This window comes from Martes martes (assembly GCF_963455335.1).
Source record: "Martes martes genome assembly, chromosome: 5".
NCBI classification, from domain to species: domain Eukaryota; kingdom Metazoa; phylum Chordata; class Mammalia; order Carnivora; family Mustelidae; genus Martes; species Martes martes.
The window spans coordinates 16,332,052-16,337,722 of NC_137892.1; the positions used below are offsets into that span (position 1 = coordinate 16,332,052).

General features: G+C 38.8%; 1 pseudogene across 1 annotated transcript; it reads left to right on the plus strand.

The window, feature by feature from the left end:
• The first annotated feature begins 1,229 nt into the window (after positions 1 to 1,229).
• On the plus strand, positions 1,230 to 4,923 carry LOC308342697 (olfactory receptor 2M4-like; annotated as a pseudogene). Its single transcript has 3 exons — positions 1,230 to 1,375; positions 3,680 to 4,063; positions 4,435 to 4,923. The product of its transcript is annotated as an olfactory receptor 2M4-like (transcript).
• Positions 4,924 to 5,671: the final 748 nt, after the last annotated feature.

The following is a 5,671-nucleotide window of genomic DNA, read 5'->3' on the forward strand; positions in this document are numbered from 1 at the left end:
CAGCCCAAATGGGCCCCAAGGTAAGATTTATGAAGTATACAAACAAAAACAGACAAACAAAATACCGATAAAAATAGATGACAAGAGAAAAAAATAAATAAATAAAAATAACAACAACAACAAAAGAACCTCGTCAAAAAGAACTCCACGTATAAGATTTATATACTACCAGGACAAAAACAAATACACAGAAACAATGACAGAAGAAAAAGATGGGAAAGCGGTTATAAATTCTCATTGTGGGCAAGGAACGTTATTTTGATTCTTCCTGGATGTATCTTGCTATCTTTGTTAAAGGTCTCAACTTTCCTAAGTTAAAAGGGGATTAAAAAATGGTTTACCTATAGGGGTAGCATTGATTGGAGAAAGGGGATTACCTTGAAGCTTATTGCTATATGAATATTAAAAAAATGATAAAATGATATAAAATAAAATAAAATAAAAATAAAAAAGAAAAGAAAAACACAGGTATATGTATTAAAAAATTCAGGTTGAAAGGTTTTTATGGAATTTGATGTACTGAACATCTCATTGTGATGGTAAATGGGTTAAAATGTTATATATTTTTAAAAAATGAAAAGAACCAGAATAGTGAGAAAGAATTAAAAATAAAAGTTGTATCTGTGGAGTAGTGGTGGTTGTCCTCTTGTCTTTGTTGTTGCTGTTGTTGTTGTTGGCTTTCTGGGGGAGGGGCCTGCTGTGTGGGTATTCAGGCAATAATGTCACCTGAGTTAAGTCTTCCTGCCCCCATCAAGGGGGTGGGGTCTGAGGAAACCAGTTTTTCAGGCTTTTGTTCTCTGGGGTTTTTTTGTTTGCTTGTTAATTTGTTTTCTCTCCCTTGGTGGCTTTTGATCATTTCTGGAGGTTTAGAGGAAAGCAAACTGTACCCAGACCTCCCTCTCAGATAGTAGCCTCAGTCTGTTCCCCTCTGGGTGCTCCAGAGCACATAAATTCCCCCTCTGCCACTGGCATAGAACGTTCCCAGTCATGGTCTCTGGGGTCACAGGAACACCTGCTTGTACCCCAAACCAGGAGAAATACTAGCCTTGGCGGTCTGGGCAGCTCAGACCACCAGAGAGGTCCCAAGCAGAGATAGTACACTGAGATTTTCATACTGGCCAGTGTTGGGAATGCCTGGTCTTTCTGGGTCCGAGAGCACTGGGCTGGTGCCTGTGCGCACCTCTCTCAGGGGAGGGTGTGGGGCACCACTCAGACTCTGTTTGCACAGCATGCACGTGGAGAGTGCAAAAGGCTGTGGTTCTGCCAACTGCTGTGGCTCCCTCACCCTCATGGGCTCTGCCACCCAGATGCTCTCAGACATTCAGGGACCAAGCCCTGGCTTCTTCGCTGCCCTCTCTCTGACTCAGCACCAGCGGTCGCTGTCCTGGGTCAGTGGACTTAAGCCCCTGTCCCTAACCGCCAGATTCCCACAATTTCCCCCTTTGATCCTTTGCTCTTTTTGAGTGCTTTCAACCAGACTCCCAAGTTAATACCGGTCCCCAATCACAGGGCACTCTCGTATTGGAGTATTAATTTCCAATGGGTCGCTTCTGGTGGCTCCCTCCCCCTTTTGTTTATCTTCCCATATCAGTCCGATGTTGCCACTCTGCTTTACCTGCCCACTGGTGTCTTCTGCCCCTGTAGAGATCCAGAAGTGTATAATTCTAATCTCAGACTGATTTCATGGGTGATCAGAGTTCTTTGGTAGGAAATCAGCTCACTTTAGGGGACGGGTTGAAATGGCGCCTCCTCCTACTTCTCCGCCATCATGTCCTCTTCTCTATGTCATTCATTAAAGCACTTTGCTAAACCCAAATGTTAGAACTGGGAATGAAATTACTCTCCTGGAATTCTGGTATAATATTTTAGTTCTGTGAAAATAAATAAAGTCATGCCATTTCTGTGTGTCATTAAAATAGGCCAAAAGGTCTTTATTAATTAGTTTACTGACTCCCAGAAGATTAGCTATAATTAACAGGAGTTCATTTGAAATATAAGTATATAAATAAGATATTTCCTAGGGAAAATTGAACAACGATCAGATTTGAAACTAATTTACCCATCATAAGTAGAATATTGTGATAGGCATGGGCTACATAACATGAAAATGTAACTCAGAGAATTGTTCCCAGGTGCCTGTTCCCAGTATACATTATTTAATTTGATGTATGTCATAATATGCGTAAGTTGTGGTACTAAACAGAGAAAAAAAAATCTTGACATCACTTAATTTAAAAAAATTGAACTATGCTATTCTGACTCCATGATCTGATTCACATACATACCCTGGCTCATGTTTGCAGCACAGTCTGTACCACATTTTAGTACATTCCTGATTCTGTCGATCTTGAACTACAATATTGGTTACTTCTCAGAGTGATGCCTTCACATAATGTGGGGGAACAGATGCCCCTTCACTCCCCAAAATAGCACACTGCAATGATTTTTTTAAAAGAATACAGAGGGGTTCTCTTTTGATCCCTAGAGATGACACCACTCATCTTACTTAATTGCAGCAAGATGAAATCAATTTCTCAAAACAAAGAAACAAACAAAAACATAACAAAGGCTCATTTTTCCATAAAAGTTGGGAGAAGCAAAATTATTCTCAATAAAGTAGTGGCAAGGGGCGCCTGAGTGGCTCAGTGGGTTAAAGACTCTGCCTTCAATGCAGGTCATGATCCCAGAGTCCTGGGATCCAGCCCTGCATCAGACTTCTCTGTTCAACAGGGAACCTGCTTCCCCCTCCCTCCCGCCTGCCTTTCTGCCTACCTGTGATCTCTGACAAAAATAAATAAAATCTTTTAAAAAAAGAAGTGGTAAGTACTCATCTTTAGTAAAGTTATCAACACTTTACTACATAAATGAGGCATTTTCTCCCAATTTTTCATCTGTTAAAATTTTTATCATGCATTTTATTATAAATACATTTTAAATTTGGATGTAGTAAAAAAAAGTGAATATCCTTTCATTTCTTAAGAAAATAGTTTAATAAATGTTTATATTAAGACAGGAGTCCAAGGCTTTGTCTGAGATGGAAAAGTTAAAATGCACAATATTAAATCCTTCTTCTAATTATGGTACACTTATGGAGGTAATGATATTGATCCAATTCGTTTTTTCACTGGACTGGTGTGACACAATGGGAAGCAGATGGGATTATAGAGAGAATGAAGAGAACAGGAATTCTAGAGTTATTGAGAACACAAGCTAGAGGCAAAATAGGACAAAACTATATAAAGATGAGAAGGGAATTTCTGTGATCAGGAACACTCATAAAATTATCAAAAGTTATCTGATACTTCTTTTTCTATGAGGTTTTATATTGATCTGTAACTGTGGGTAAGTCAGTAAAATTTTATGGACTTCAGTTTTCTTTCAGTAAAATAAATAAAAACCTTATTGAAGTTTTTGTTTGTAGAGTTTGAATGAGGAAACAACTAGAAAGCACTGGATCAAGTGAGATTATTTATTGTGACTAAAGGGGAGTTAACTGAAGTTTGGTGACAAGGTTGTACACATGCATCTAGTACACCCACTTCAGGGCATTGCCACAATATGCATTTGAAAATTAAGCTAATAAATAAGCTTGGGTCTTTTCTGAAAATTCCAGATAAGGAACATTATCTAGAATCGTGTGGAGAAACCAGATATTCAGCTCTGACTTCATCCTGTTTAGAATCTTCAATTACTGTCCCACCCACATCTTCTCACTGGTCTTGGGCATATTTTCAGTGGCCTTCTTGAGAAACACTGTCATGGTTCTCCTCATCTACCTGGACACCCACCTCACATCTTTATGTACTTCCTCCTCAGCCAACTCTCCCTCAAGAGCCTCATGCTCATCTGCACCACTGTACCCAAGATTGCCTTCAACTACTCGTCTGGCAACAAGTCAATATTGCTGGCAGTTTGTGGAGCTCAGATATTCTTCTGTCGTTCTCTGCTTAGAGCTGAATATTTCCTATTGGCTGCTGTGGCCTATGACAGCTATCTGGCTATATGCCACCCACTTCAATATGCCATCCTCATGAATCAGAAATTTTGTGTCCTCTGGGACTGGAAGAGATTATGCTGAGTGAAATAAGTCAAGCAGAGAGAGTCAATTATCATATGGTTTCTCTTATTTGTGGAGCATAAGAAATAACATGGAGGACATGGGGAGATGAAGGGCAGAGGGAGTTGAGGGAAATTGGAGGGAGAGATGAACCATGAGAGACTATGATCTCTGAAAAACAATCTGAAGGTTTTGAAGGGGCGTTGGGTGGGAAGGTGGGTGAGCCTGGTGGTGGGTATTATGGAGGGCATGTATTGCATGGAGCACTGGGTGTGGTGCATAAACAATGAATTCTGGTACACTGAAAAAAAATTTTTAAAAATAAAAATAAAAAAAATAAAATAAAATAATAAAAAAAAAGAAATTCTGTGCCCCAGATCTTGGGCTCCCTTGATGGCATTATTGTGCTTGTAGCAACCCTGTCACTCTCTTTCTGTAGCTGTCTGGAAGTTCATCACCTTTTCTGTGATGTTGCTGCCCCTTTCCCTCTATCTTACACAGACACATCTGCTTTTGGAAGACAGCTTTTCATCTGCTGCATGGTAATGCTAATATTGCCAGTCTCTGTGATCATTATTTCCTATTCACAAGTCTGAGCTGTCATCTGCGTGAGCTTTAAAGAAAGTCACTGCAAAGCCATCAACACCTGTTCCTCCCACCTGTCTGTGGTTGGACTCTACTATGGTGCTGCCATGTCCATATATATGAGACCAGCTTCTATCCATACACCAGACCAGGACAAGATAGTATCTGTCTTCTATACCACCCTCACCCCCATGCTGAACCATCTCATCTACTACAGCCCCTGCAACAAAGAGATACCCAGGGGACTTCGGAAACTACTGAGAAAAGGAAAGTTAATGTAGCTTTATCAAATATCTTTGAATGTTTGACCCTATTCAATATCCTCTTCTAATTGGACTACTTTTCCACTTTTGTTCAATTTTAAGATAGCTTTATTTGGCACAATATCACGTGAAAATTATAGGTAAAGTAGGTTGGATTTGGAGATAATCATAGATTATCATTTTATCCCCAGTAAATTTCAGTTATATAACTGCTTGTTAGCTATGTGTAGTTTACATTAGAATACCTGACTTTGAACCTGGCATAAGTCTGATGATCTTTGCTTTATCTGTGAAAAAAGTTAGAATCCATCCACTGATTTTTGCTCTGCTTCCTCATTGCTTAATGATTATTTAACCATATACACTTGTTTTCAGGTATATCTTCCCTCAGACCTCTGTATTGACTGTTTTCTTCCTTACTCTTCTCCACTTAATTCCCAGGCATGTAGAAGGAGGGAGTTATAGTGTTATCAGATCCTTCATTCAAGCTTTAAGGCCATGTAAAATAGTTCTTGGAAATACATATATTTTTTTAACATTTAACTTAAAAGTGACTTGTACATTCATATAGAATGTTTATTTTGCTAGATAATACAACATTCATCTTTATTGTGATTGATTCTATTTCTCACTATCCTTATAGCAATAACTAGAATACATTTGAAGATATTAGAAAATTATTACTTCCTGGATTGATATTAGAAAATTATAATTGCCTGCAGTAAAAACATTTAACAAGATACAGCAACCATTCCTGATTAAAACG